Below are 15,739 nucleotides of genomic sequence, written 5' to 3'. Positions count from 1 at the left end.
TACACATTGCCAAGGTCAGAAGAATAAAAATCAGTTGTATTACTTTGTCAGTGTATATAGGCCTCCTGGCCCATATTCTGAATTCTTAGATGAATTTGGTGCGTTCATCTGTAACTTGTCAACTAGTGTAGATAACATCCTGATCATTGGTGACTTTAACATTCATATAAATAAGCCTTCTGATCACCTCTGCAAATCATTTATGGAAATTGTGGATGCACTAGGATTTCAGCAATGCATTCGGGATTCGACGCACATTAGTGGAAATACCCTGGATCTGGTTGTTAGATAAAATGTACTGTACAAACATGATTCATTTATTATCTTATTATTACATCTGCTCGTTTAAATTCTGCAAACTGTTTCTCTCAGATATTCCCAGATAGATAGCACAGCTGCAGGAGCCAAGTCAGCCTGTTTACAGTTTGACATTTAGCAAGCTTCAAATCAAATCAAATCAAATCAAATGTATTTATATAGCGCCAAATCACAACAAACAGTTGCCCCAAGGTGCTTTATATTGTAAGGCAAAGCACAATTAAAAAAAACACAAATTAAAAAACACAATTAAAAGAGTACAAGAAATATTAAATATTGAAAGTAATAAAAAGCATAATAACAACAATAAAAAGCATAATGACAAATATGCTAACTAAATGAGAGGGAGAATACATGTGTCTTCAATCAAATCAAATCAATTTTATTTATATAGCGCCAAATCACAACAAACAGTTGCCCCAAGGCGCTTTATATTGTAAGGCAAAGCCATACAATAATTGCGGAAAAACCCCAACAGTCAAAACGACCCCCTGTGAGCAAGCACTTGGCGACAGTGGGAAGGAAAAACTCCCTTTTAACAGGAAGAAACCTCCAGCAGAACCAGGCTCAGGGAGGGGCAGTCTTCTGCTGGGACTGGTTGGGGCTGAGGGAGAGAATCAGGAAAAAGACATGCTGTGGAGGGGAGCAGAGATCAATCACTAATGATTAAATGCAGAGTGGTGCATACAGAGCAAAAAGAGAAAGAAACACACAGTGCATCATGGGAACCCCCCCAGCAGTCTAAGTCTATAGCAGCATAACTAAGGGATGGTTCAGGGTCACCTGATCCAGCCCTAACTATAAGCTTTAGCAAAACGGAAAGTTTTAAGCCTAATCTTAAAAGTAGAGAGGGTGTCTGTCTCCCTGATCTGAATTGGGAGCTGGTTCCAGAGGAGAGGAGCCTGAAAGCTGAAGGCTCTGCCTCCCATTCTACTCTTACAAACCCTAGGAACTACAAGTAAGCCTGCAGTCTGAGAGCGAAGCACTCTATTGGGGTGATATGGTACTATGAGGTCCCTAAGATAAGATGGGACCTGATTATTCAAAACCTTGTAAGTAAGAAGAAGAATTTTAAATTCTATTCTAGAATTAACAGGAAGCCAATGAAGAGAGGCCAATATGGGTGAAATATGCTCTCTCCTTCTAGTCCCCGTCAGTACTCTAGCTGCAGCATTTTGAATTAACTGAAGGCTTTTCAGGGAACTTTTAGGACAACCTGATAATAATGAATTACAATAGTCCAGCCTAGAGGAAATAAATGCATGAATTAGTTTTTCAGCATCACTCTGAGACAAGACTTTTCTCATTTTAGAGATATTGAGCAAATGCAAAAAAGCAGTCCTACATATTTGTTTAATATGCGCATTGAATGACATATCCTGATCAAAAATGACTCCAAGATTTCTCACAGTATTACTAGAGGTCAGGGTAATGCCATCCAGAGTAAGGATCTGGTTAATCACCATGTTTCTAAGATTTGTGGGGCCGAGTACAATAACTTCAGTTTTATCTGAGTTTAAAAGCAGGAAATTAGAGGTCATCCATGTCTTTATGTCTGTAAGACAATCCTGCAGTTTAGCTAATTGGTGTGTGTCCTCTGGCTTCATGGATAGATAAAGCTGGGTATCATCTGCGTAACAATGAAAATTTAAGCAATGCTGTCTAATAATACTGCCTAAGGGAAGCATGTATAAAGTGAATAAAATTGGTCCTAGCACAGAACCTTGTGGAACTCCATAATTAACCTTAGTCTGTGAAGATTCCCCATTTACATGAACAAATTGTAATCTATTAGATAAATATGATTCAAACCACCGCAGCGCAGTGCCTTTAATACCTATGGCATGCTCTAGTCTCTGTAATAAAATTTTTATGATCAACAGTATCAAAAGCAGCACTGAGGTCTAACAGAACAAGCACAGAGATGAGTCCACTGTCTGAGGCCATAAGAAGATCATTTGTAACCTTCATTAATGCTGTTTCTGTACTATGATGAATTCTAAAACCTGACTGAAACTGTTCAAATAGACCATTCCTCTGCAGATGATCAGTTAGCTGTTTTACAACTACCCTTTCAAGAAATTTTGAGAGAAAAGGAAGGTTGGAGATTGGCCTATAATTAGCTAAGATAGCTGGGTCAAGTGATGGCTTTTTAAGTAATGGTTTAATTACTGCCACCTTAAAAGCCTGTGGTACATAGCTAACTAATAAAGATAGATTGATCATATTTAAGATCGAAGCATTAATTAATGGTAGGGCTTCCTTGAGCAGCCTGGTAGGAATGGGGTCTAATAGACATGTTGATGGTTTGGAGGAAGTAACTAATGAAAATAACTCAGACAGAACAATCGGAGAGAAAGAGTATAACCAAATACCGGCATCACTGAAAGCAGCCAAAGATAACGATGGTTATGAGGAATTTTTTCTCTAATAGTTAAAATTTTATTAGCAAAGAAAGTCATGAAGTCATTACTAGTTAAAGTTAAAGGAATACTTGGCTCAATAGAGCTCTGACTCTTTGTCAGCCTGGCTACAGTGCTGAAAAGAAACCTGGGGTTGTTCTTATTTTCTTCAATTAGTGATGAGTAGTAAGATGTTCTAGCTTTACGGAGGGCTTTTTTATAGAGCAACAGTCTCTTTTTCCAGGCTAAGTGAAGATCTTCTAAATTAGTGAGACACCATTTCCTCTCCAACTTACGGGTTATCTGCTTTAAGCTGCGAATTTGTGAGTTATACCACGGAGTCAGGCACTTCTGATTTAAGGCTCTCTTTTTCAGAGGAGCTACAGCATCCAGAGTTGTGCTCAATGAGGATGTAAAACTATTGAGGAGATAATCGATCTCACTCACAGAGTTTAGGTAGCTACTCTGCACTGTGTTGGTATATGGCATTGGAGAACATAAAGAAGGAATCATATCCTTAAACCTAGTTACAGCGCTTTCTGAAAGACTTCTACTGTAATGAAACTTATTCCCCACTGCTGGGTAGTCCATCAGAGTAAATGTAAATGTTATTAAGAAATGATCAGACAGAAGGGGGTTTTCAGGGAATACTGTTAAATCTTCAATTTCCATACCATAAGTCAGAACAAGATCTAAGGTATGATTAAAGTGGTGGGTGGACTCATTTACATTTTGAGCAAAGCCAATCAAGTCTAACAATAGATTAAATGCAGTGTTGAGACTGTCATTCTCAGCATCTGTGTGGATGTTAAAATCGCCCACTATAATTATCTTACCTGAGCTAAGCACTAAGTCAGACAAAAGGTTCGAAAATTCACAGAGAAACTCACAGTAACGACCAGGTGGACGATAGATAACAACAAATAAAACTGGTTTTGGGACTTCCAATTTGGATGGACAAGACTAAGAGTCAAGCTTTCAAATGAATTAAAGCTCTGTCTGGGTTTTTGATTAATTAATAAGCTGGAGTGGAAGATTGCTGCTAATCCTCCGCCTCGGCCTGTGCTACGAGCGTTCTGGCAGTTAGTGTGACTCGGGGGTGTTGACTCATTTAAACTAACATATTCATCCTGCTGTAACCAGGTTTCTGTAAGGCAGAATAAATCAATATGTTGATCAATTATTATATCATTTACTAACAGGGACTTAGAAGAGAGAGATCTAATGTTTAATAGACCACATTTAACTGTTTTAGTCTGTGGTGCAGTTGAAGGTGCTATATTATTTTTTCTTTTTGAATTTTTATGCTTAAATAGATTTTTACTGGTTGTTGGTGGTCTGGGAGCAGGCACTGTCTCTACGGGGATGGGGTAATGAGGGGATGGCAGGGGGAGAGAAGCTGCAGAGAGGTGTGTATGACTACAACTCTGCTTCCTGGTCCCAACCCTGGATAGTCACGGTTTGGAGGATTTAAGAAAATTGGCCAGATTTCTAGAAATGAGAGCTGCTCCATCCAAAGTGGGATGGATGCCGTCTCTCCTAACAAGACCAGGTTTTCCCCAGAAGCTTTGCCAATTATCTATGAAGCCCACCTCATTTTTTGGACACCACTCAGACAGCCAGCAATTCAAGGAGAACATGCGGCTAAACATGTCACTCCCGGTCCGATTGGGGAGGAGCCCAGAGAAAACTACAGAGTCCGACATTGTTTTTGCAAAGTTACACACCGATTCAATGTTAATTTTAGTGACCTCCGATTGGCGTAACCGGGTGTCATTACTGCCGACATGAATTACAATCTTACCAAATTTACGCTTAGCCTTAGCCAGCAGTTTCAAATTTCCTTCAATGTCGCCTGCTCTGGCCCCCGGAAGACAATTGACTGTGGTTGCTGGTGTCGCTAACTTCACATTTCTCAAAACAGAGTCGCCAATAACCAGAGTTTGTTCCTCGGCGGGTGTGTCGCCGAGTGGGGAAAAACGGTTAGAGATGTGAACGGGTTGGCGGTGTGCATGGGGCTTCTGTTTAGGACTACGCTTCCTCCTCACAGTCACCCAGTCGGCCTGCTTTCCCGGCTGCTCGGGATCTGCTGGAAGGGAACTAACGGCGGCTAAGCTACCTTGGTCCGCACCGACTACAGGGGCCTGGCTAGCTGTAGGATTTTCCACGGTGCGGAGCCGAGTCTCCAATTCGCCCAGCCTGGCCTCCAAAGCTACGAATAAGCTACACTTATTACAAGTACCATTACTGCTAAAGGAGGCTGAGGAATAACTAAACATTTCACACCCAGAGCAGAAAAGTGCAGTAGAGACAGGAGAAGCCGTCATGCTAAACCGGCTAAGAGCTAGTAGCTGTGCTAAGCTAGCGGATTCCTAAAAACACACAAAGTGAATAATGTGTAAATAATTTAGAGGTGATTCAGCAGAGGGAGTGCTTTAGTTAAGGCACGTGAAGATTACACTGTGAAACAAATCGTTATCTAGTTATCTAGATCAATCTAACTGTGCAGATTAAACAGCTAACAGATACAGCAGACACTGCTGTGCTCCAGAACAGGAAGTGATACAATACCGCAGTGAGAGCCAACCACCAGCAGAGGCAAGCTTCAGCAAAACCGCTCACTCTGTACCTAAGATTGGAATGATTCAGTTGATTGCAAATGTATCTGCACATGACTAATAGCACATGTTGTAACCGTGAACTCATGTAGCCCCCCACCCTTATCTATGTTTTTTTTTACTCAATAAAAGGGCCTCGCACAGAATGACACAGTTGGAGAACTGCACAAGCTGCCAGTCTCTGCTGCATCTCCCCTTTGCAAAGCTCACTAAAGACATCTCAACTCTCTGTCTGAGTTCTTTCTTGTATGTCTAGGCGAGGTCATGCCTGACACTGGTTCTCGCACATGGTATTGCTGTCACGAATATTGACATCATGCCTCTTACATCAGTGGTGTTTGATCACTCACTTATTAAGTTTACAGTTTCGCTGCCGTGTTTAGTGGAACAACAACCTTATATATCATTATAGCGATGCATCAACTCCTCAACTAAGACTGAACTCGACGCTAGACTGCCTGATGTCTTAGCTTCACATTTGACAAATACCCAGTCAGTAGACAGACTTGTGGATAGTTTAAACTCAGTGCTCAGAACTACACTCAACATGATTGCACCACCTGTGTTAAAACCGCGCTCCCCCAAATCACAGTCACCTTGGTTCAGTGATTATCTGCGTGACCTCAACCATAAAGCAAGAGGTCTAGAATGGAAATGGCGTCATTCATAATTACAAGTATTTCACCTTGCATGGCGTGATGCTATCTTAGACTATAAGCATGCATTATTGGCTACAAAGCGGACCTACTACTCTGATTTGATCAACAAAAACAAGCATAACTCAAAGTTGTTGTTCGACACGGTGGCAAAACTTATGCATGGACAACCACCTGTAGTTTGCTCTCCTTTTACAGCACAAGGTTTCCTGGATTACTTTGGGAAGAAAATAGAAGACATCAGGTTAAACATATCCTGGCATGCCTTAACCCAGCCACTACACCCTGCTATTGAGGTGGGCGCCACTACTGAGGTATTACCTAGATTTATAGAATTTGATAGTATCTCACTAGGCATGCTGACAAAACTCGTAATGTCAACAAAAAGCACAACCTGTTTATTTGATCCTATACCAACAAAACTGTTTAAGGACCTGTGGCCCACTCTTGGGTCAACTGTGCTGGAAATTATTAATCTTTCTTTAACTTCTGGATCTGTTCCTAAATGTTTCAAATCTGCAGTGATTAAACCATTACTTAAGAAACCTAATCTTGACCCTAGTGTATTGAAAAACTATCGGCCGATATCAAATCTGTCATTTTTCTCTAAAATTCTGGAAAAAGTGGTGTCACGGCAGCTCATAGACTATGTTACTGAGAATAATCTATTTGATCCACTGCAGTCTACTTTTAGAAAATATCATTCCACAGAGATGGCTCTCACTAAAGTGGTGAATGATCTTCTGCTTGCAATGGATACGGACACCACTACAGTTCTGGTGCTATTAGATTTCAGTGCTGCATTTGATACAGTGGATCATCATATTCTACTTGATAGGCTGGAAAATCATTTTAGGATTACTGGGAGTGCCCTTGCATGGCTGACGTCATACTTGACCAGTCGTTCTCACTGTGTTTTGTACAGTAACACTACCTCTAACCTCAGTGATATGAAATTTGGGGTTCCACAGGGGTCTGTCTTAGGCCCCCTGCTTTTCTCCCTTTATATAGCACCCCTTGGGCACATATTGCGGCGTTTTGGGATTACCTTTCACTGCTATGCAGATGATACTCGGTTATACTCAGTTATACTCAGTTATATATATATTATATAGTTTCTCCTCATCTTGTGTACTGTGCTTCATGGAGACGTGGTTAAATGCACAGACACCGGACTGCACGCTCCAACTAGAGGGATTCCAACTCCTCCGCGCAGACAGAGACCGAGCACTCTCTGGCGGAAAAACAAGAGGGGGAGGACTCTGCTTCTATATCAACAACGCCTGGTGCTCCGATGTGACTGTGATCTCCCAACACTGCTGTCCCTCTCTGGAATATCTCCTCATAAACTGCAGACCGTTCTACTCTCCACGTGAGTTTAACTCTTTCATACTTTGCTCGGATCAGATTATGAGCGTGGAAAGAGACTTTCCGGACTCTCTTGTTATAATTCTCGGTGATTTTAACAAAGGGAATCTCAGTCAGGAATTACCAAAATACAAACAGTTTGTTAAATGCCCGACCAGAGAAGGGAGCACGTTAAATCATTGTTACACGACAGTGAGTGGTGCGTACCGAGCGGTGGCCCGTGCAGCTTTGGGACTCTCAGATCACGTGATGGTCCACTTGATCCCCGCATACAGACAGAGACTAAAACTCTCTAAACCTGTAGTGAGGACATCTAAAGTGTGGAGTAATGAAGCTGTGGAGGAGCTATGCGCGTGCTTGGCCACCACGGATTGGTATATGTTTGAGGCTTCAACAGACAGTCTAGATGACTACACAGACACTGTGACGTCATATATTCATTTCTGTGAAGATAGCATCATCCCACAGCGTACCAGGGTGAGATATAACAACGGCAAGCCCTGGTTCACACCTAAACTCCGGCAGCTCCATCAGCAGAAAGAGGTGGCTTTCAGAGAAGGAGACAGAGACAGCTATAGAGGTGCAAAGTACAGATTTAGCAAGGAGGTGGCAAAGGCCAAATCCATGTACAGTTCACGTCTGCAGCAAAAGTTCTCTGCCAACGACTCGGCCTCTGTATGGAGGGGGTTGAAAGAGATTACCAACTACAAGCCCAAAGCACCTTGTTCTATTGACGACCTGAAGCTGGCCAACGACCTGAACGTCTTCTATTCACGCTTTGAAGACAAGGACTCACACCTCCCCACCCCCCACACAACTGGATATTCAAACACCATGGACCTCCCCCCTCCCCCCGTTGCCCTCTCCGTCCAAGAGGAGGACGTGAGAAGACACTTCAAAAGGCTGAATCCACGTAAGGCCCTGGGCCCAGACTGTGTCTCTCCTGCCACCCTGAGACACTGTGCTGATGAGCTGGCCCCAGTCTTCACGGGGATCTTCAACACCTCCCTGGAGTTATGCCATGTTCCAGTCTGCTTCAAGTCTTCCGTTATAGTTCCAGTCCCCAAGAAACCACGCATCATTGGACTTAATGACTACAGGCCTGTGGCTCTCACATCTGTAGTCATGAAGACCTTCGAAGGCCTGGTTTTATCCCACCTGAAGTCCATCACCGACCCCCTCCTGGACCCCCTGCAGTTTGCCTACAGAGCCAACAGGTCTGTAGATGACGCCATAAACCTGGCCCTGCACTCCATCCTGCAGCACTTCGACTCCCCAGGAACCTACGCTAGGATCCTGTTTGTGGACTTCAGCCCTGCATTCAACACCATCCTTCCGGCTTTGCTCCAGGACAAGCTTTCTCTGCTCCACGTGCCCGACTCCACCTGCAGGTGGATCACAGACTTCCTGATGGACCGGAGTCAGCATGTGAGGCTGGGAAAGAATGTCTCGAACACTCGGGCTCTCAGTACAGGATCTCCACAGAGCTGTGTCCTTTCCCCTCTGCTCTTCTGCACCTCCAGCCACGACTCCGTAAAGCTCATCAAGTTTGCGGACGACGCCACCCTCATCGGACTCATTTCGGATGGGGATGAGTCTGCCTACAGGAGGGAGGTGGACTGGCTGGTGACCTGGTGTAGCAGCAACAACTTGGAGCTCAACGCCCAGAAAACAGTGGAGATGATCGTGGACTTCAGGAAAGCCACAGCCCCCCCGCCCTCCCTCGCCCTCACCAACAGCCCCATCACCACTGTGGACTGTCACCGCTTCCTTGGCACCACCATCACCAGGACCTCAAGTGGGAGTCAACCATCAGCTCCCTGATCAAGAAGGCCCAGCAGAGGATGTACTTCCTGCGGAAGCTGAAGAAGGCCAAGCTGCCTGTCCAGCTGATGGTGCAGTTCTACACGGCCATCATCGAGTCCATCCTCTGCTCCTCCATCACGGTGTGGTATGCCGGGGCCACAGCCAGGGACAGACACAGACTGCAGCGCATTGTGGCCTCTGCTGAGAAGGTGATCGGCTGTAGCCTTCCATCTCTCCACGACCTGCACGTCTCCAGGACTCTGGGCCGAGCAGGTCGGATCACAGCTGACCCTTCTCACCCTGCACACAGTCTATTCAAACCACTCCCCTCGGGCAGGAGGCTACGGTCCATCCGGACCAGAACCTCCCGCCATAAGAACAGTTTCTTCCCCTCTGCCGTTAGACTCATGAACTCCTCATAACTCAGTCACCTTAAGCTTAACTCTATCACTTTATCATTTTATCACGGGTCACTTTAGACAATGTACTTTGGTTTTAATTGCACTCCTCCCACTGCACTGTTTTTTTTTTTCTGTTTCTCTTTCTTTGTTTTTCTGTTGCACACAGCCTTTCATATTTCATATGTATTTATATTTTGTATTTATATTTTGTCTTATTTTGGCACATATTGTATATTTTATCTTAGCATTTTATATTGCTCTCTGTTTAATGTTGCACCATTATATCGAAGCAAATTCCTAGTCTGTGAATCCTGTTCATTGGCAATTGCAATAAACTTCTTCTGATTCTGATTCTGATACATGCCGATAACTGCTGGCAATCTCATTCACATAAAATCCTTAGAAGATTGCCTTGCAGCAGTGAGACGTTGGATGTCTAAAAACTTCCTACTTTTAAACTCTGATAAGACTGAAATGATGGTTCTTGGTCCAGTGAGACATCGGCATCAATTTGACCAGTTAACGCTCAGCCTCGGCTCGTATGTCATACATCACACTGACAAAGTGAGGAACCTTGAGGTAATTTTTGATCATTCGTTGTCCTTTGGCCTCCACCTTAGAAATATTACTAGGACTCCTTTCTTCTACCTGCGAAATATGGTGAAGATTCATCCCATCCTGTCTATGGCTGATGTTGAGACCCTGATTCATGCATTTATCTCTTCTAGATTGGACTACTGCAATGTTCTATTTTCTGGTTTACCACAGTCTAGCATTAGGGGTCCTGTCCCAGTGAGATCAGATTTTAAGGTTCTGCTACTAACCTATAAAATTATTCATGGACTGGCACCTCCCTACCTAGCTGACCTAATTAAACCTTACGTACCGGCCCTGGCTTTACATTCTCAGGGTGCAGGACTACTTTGTGTCCCTAAGGTGAATAGGAAGTCTGCGGGACACAGAGCTTTCTCTTATTGTGCCGCTGTTCTGTGGAATGATCTTCTTGCGTCAATTAAACAGTCAGATTCTGTGGAGATTTTCAAGCCCAGACTTAAGATGCATTTATTTTCCCTTTCATATGGCTAGCATACTGGTACAGTTTTGTTTTACACTTTTTACTCTTTTAATTCATTTATTAGTAATTGGAGCGGGCTGCAGCCTCAACTTTACTGAAATTTTGGGTCTTTTAGTGAAGCTTAGGGCTAGTGGCCGGCAATCACCTTAGTATTTCTCTGTTTTTCTTGTTGTTTAATGCTGGCAAATTATACAGTATTTTTTTGTCTTTCTGATACCTGATTCTGTTTTTTCTCTGTCTAAGGTGCAGCTCCATCCAGAGATAGGAGTTGTATTCGTGTTGGCGATCCTCCTGTCCTGTGCACCAATAGCATTTCTTGCATATTCATCCGTGAATTGTTCTGTGAATTGTTCTGTAATTTATGTTTGTAGCATGGCCCAAGCAGAGGGTCACCCCTTTGAGTCTGGTCTGCTTGAGGTTTCTTCCTCAGAGGGAGTTTTTCCTTACCACTGTTGTTCTGGGGGTTGGTAAGGTTAGACCTTACCTGTGTGAAGCGCTTTGAGGCAACTCTGTTGTGATTTGGCGCTATATAAATTAAAATAAACTGAAATTGAAATTGAGTCCCAACTTCATTGGAATTGGGGTTGTACTTTGTCATGGCTGAAGAAACGTAGTGTTTTAAAAGAAGTCCCTCAGTGTTTTGTGCATTTCTCAGCCTGAACCAGAGGACACTGGCATGTTGTGCTACAACAAGGAAATGAACTTACTTTAAAAGTTGAAAGAGTCACAGTGCCTCATTCATTCACCTCAGTATTTACCACAGATATCAGTCGATTCTTCAGCATTCTGCATGAGATGAAAATAAATCCCATGAACCACCAAGACAAAAAAATTAAGAAAATGTTAAATTACTCTGTTTGGCCTCTGTGTGGAGCAGAGACACCACATGACAGCGTACACGTGCTTGATGATATGCTGGTCAACATTTATGTGAGCTGCCTGCCAAACAAAAGGGTTCTGCCGGTGGTGGAAAGACAAAGCCACCCAGATTAAATGTTCCATACCGCGCCTTACCGACCCAAACCGCTCGGTGGAAACGGGGCTGTCAGCATACGCTGGCTGAATCGTCAAGGTGTGACAGGACCCTTACCCCGTTTGTGGCGGGTTGGGGATTCATGCTTCCTTGCCTTCTCATATGACATAATCCTCCATTTCACAAAAATGAGGGTTCTCAAACTTGTTAACCTGTACTAGCAGGCAGTTCATGGTGTATATGGGAGTAGGGTTGCCAGCTTTCAGAAATGAAAATAAAGGATGCCCACCACAGTTCCTCGGGGCCACTACCATCACCCAAGGAGTGGTATATTTCATTTTTGACAAAAGCATTTAGTTAAAGCTTTAAGTGCTTTATTAACTCAAAACTGTAAACTGTGCACTCACTGAAGTGTGCAATAATAAACACAAATATGAAGGAAAACAGACTAATAATTCTAATCTTTACTTTAAGAGGAAATAAAAAATAAAAATACTTGTTTGCCTTGTACCCACTGCCACTAACGCTGCCAAGCCAGGGGTTCGACTCTTCCCACTTACGTCTGTACATTTGCAAACGTTTTTGCTTCTTTGGATGTTGTGGAATTTTGGGTGTAGACATGCCAGGCAACCCGGCAACCCGTGACAGGACCAGAAAAGTGGGCACACAGAGATGCAGATGTGAAATTTTGAGGTCTATCCAATGCACCTTGTGTCGGGACCTGTAGCGGTGGTCGGGGCGTGCAATAGCAAATTTCATATAGCAACAAAATTGCATGCTAAAAAAGAGCTATTGCACAGTCAGTGAAACCCAACAGCAAATGGTATGAATAATCCATGTCACGTGACATACAACCCACCAATCAATTGACAAGGATCCACTCAGCCATTATATTAACGCTAATAAACAGATGGTAATGAATGCTATGTTTCATTTCTGCTAATGAACAACCCCAAATCTTACACACTGTAGCTTTAAATGGTTGATCTGCTTCTGACACATTTGTTAGAACTTGTGCCAGATAAAAGGTTCAACTTTGAGGGTTCTAAATCAATGACTAATTTCTCACAATAAATCACATCTATGACAAACAATATGGGAGGGTTGATAAGATGGAGATTAGAGAAGTAAATTCTGTGAGGACCTTTGATTAACGGAGACAGACAGTCGCCTCTCTTGCTTGTGCACAGCAGAGACAGCGAGGAGCCTGGATGACATTTTTAAAGCCCATATCAATCAGTGCCTTAGAAATACTCGTCATATCTGAATATGCAGCAGACAACCGGGTGTGTGTGTCATAATTAAACAGTGAGGGTTTCATTTTTTTTAACAAACGTTTAGCAGTTTTTATTCTGCCATTAATATTTTAAAAAATAGATTTTTATTGAAATTGTCTTAAGCACATGACTTATTGTTTATTTGTGGGTTTTCCACAAATTACTGTTGAGTATGAAACATGTAAGTTTAAGTTATGAATTTGAATTTTAACACACAAAGCAAAGCTGTGTTCACAGTGGATCATGCTAAATAGGCTTTGCCCCATTTTAAAGTTAACAGATTTAAATATTTTTTATATTTCCCCCATCAGAAAAAAGCCTTCCTATCCTTTACTTTTCGCCTTATTTTTCTACATGATAACATGTAGCCTTTGGTGGATTTAAGGTTTGCACCCCTCCTAAAATGTTCCTCACTTCTTTCTGTATACGTATTTATCTCACATCTGTGTCTGGGGGTCACAGGCACACACCAAGTTTGGGCAGTTCGAGATTCTAACTTGGACACATCGGTATCAAGAGATCTCGGACCCTGGGAGAACTCGGCCAGGGTGTGAAGTAGTTATGGAGTTGGTCTGGATAATTCGGCCCCAGGAGATCTGGATCTTCATCACATTATTCATCACACTTTATTTCTGTATTTCACTTGCAACAAGCTGACTTCGCTTGTATCCCTTAAGGTTTTGGAAATATACCTGTCTTAGTTGAAGATTGGCTCTAAACATTGAGTCAAACATTTGCCCCAATATATACAATTTCTTATATGCATCCTCTCATTCTTAATGTCTTATTGTGGCCATTGAAATAAATCAATTCAATAATTAAGTCAAATTTAAAATTTAGGCAACAAGACATCTCGGCCCCCTTGGGAGAACTCAGGAGAATCCCCCCCGGGAGGTATGAAGTTGGCTTGCATAAGTCGGCCCTGGGAGAACTGGGATCAGCGAATAAAATTACTTTGCTTTCTTTTAAAAAAAAATATCTTAATGAGTAATGAATTTTTTTTGCCCATGTTCCTGAATGAAAACAAGATGTCCAATGTTCTACAGAATATTTTAAAATATAATATTTAATTTTTGTATTAAATTGCAATATGAATTGTATCAGTTAATAAAAGAATAGCCTTAGTCATATTCATGAAAAGTACAGAAAAAGAGAGAAAAGGAGCTAAACTAATTTAAGTTGATGACTTTAATTTTTTTTATTCATTATTATTTTAACACAAGAGATGAGGATGTGTATATTGTCTAGTGAGAAGGTGACAACAATAATTGTATTTATAACCCTTTCTGAATAAATACATTCATTCTACCCATTCAGAATTCATGCTGATCATTGGTCCTGGAGAGCAGACACTCACAAACATTCAGGGATACTCTTTCAGCCAGCTTGGCTGCGCCAGCACTCTGAGTGTGACTCTTGCTTCACGGCTGCACAGGGAAGATTTTTTATTGTTGTTTTTAATAATTGGCTGTATCTTTTTCCACTCAGACTGTGGAACCACAAATCAAGTGTCTTTAATTGACACTGTATAGGGGCCGAGTTCTCCTCAGGGCTGATTTATCCCCTGGACTGAGATAGCCAGAGGCCAAGTTCACACCTGGGGCCATGTTTGCACCAGACTGATTTCTCTTGCATTCGACACATCAACACTCAATCACACTCAACTTGGTGATCAAACCAACAATCCTTCACTTAATGAACACCCCCACTATACTGACCAAGCTCCTCCCAAAATGTTCTACGTATTGTGATAGTAAAAATGGGGCTATATGAAACTTAGGATCAAATAAATCAATAACTGCAGATCATAATTCCCATCTCAGAAGCACTCCAACCAACAACTGAACTTTTTTTTTTTTAACCTTTATTTATCTAGGTTAGTCCCATTGAGCTCGAGATCTCTTTTACAAGGAAGATCTGGACAATTATAAAGTTTCCAATTCACCAAACCTGCATGTCTTTGATTGTGGGAGGAAGGTGGATCACCCAGAGGGAACCCATGCAAACACAGGGAGAACACACAAACTCTATACAGAAAGGCTGCAGGTGGAAATCGATCCCATGACCTTATTGCTGTGAGGCAACAGTACTAACCACTAAACCACTGTGCTGCAACTGAGAGAGGCCAGGCTCATTCTAGCAGCACTGACAGGTAGGGGCAGCCTGTGACACCTTTGTGGCACTCCTTTGGTGCCCTGTGGCGCTCCTGTGGTAACAGGTGGCACTCATGTACAACCCCTGGCAGAAATTATGGAATCACCGGCCTCTGAAGATGTTCATTCAGTTGTTTAATTTTGTAGAAAAAAAGCAGATCACAGACATGACACAAAACTAAAGTCATTTCAAATGGCAACTTTCTGGCTTTAAGAAACACTATAAGAAATCAGGAAAAATAATTGTGGCAGTCAGTAACGGTTACTTTTTTAGACCAAGCAGAGGGAAAAAAATATGGAATCACTCAATTCTGAGGAATAAATTATGGAATCACCCTGTAAATTTTCATCCCCAAAACTAACACCTGCATCAAATCAGATCTGATCTTTAGTCTGCATCTAAAAAGGAGTGATCACACCTTGGAGAGCTGTTGCACCAAGTGGACTGATATGAATCATGGCTCCAACACGAGAGATGTCAATTGAAACAAAGGAGAGGATTATCAAACTCTTAAAAGAGGGTAAATCATCACGCAATGTTGCAAAAGATGTTGGTTGTTCACAGTCAGCTGTGTCTAAACTCTGGACCAAATACAAACAACATGGGAAGGTTGTTAAAGGCAAACATACTGGTAGACCAAGGAAGACATCAAAGTGTCAAGACAGAAAACTGAAAGCAATATGTCTCAAAA

The sequence above is a fragment of the Thalassophryne amazonica genome, chromosome 1 (assembly GCF_902500255.1).
Source record: "Thalassophryne amazonica chromosome 1, fThaAma1.1, whole genome shotgun sequence".
In the NCBI taxonomy this organism is placed as follows: Eukaryota; Metazoa; Chordata; class Actinopteri; order Batrachoidiformes; family Batrachoididae; genus Thalassophryne; species Thalassophryne amazonica.
This window is presented reverse-complemented; position numbering follows the sequence as displayed.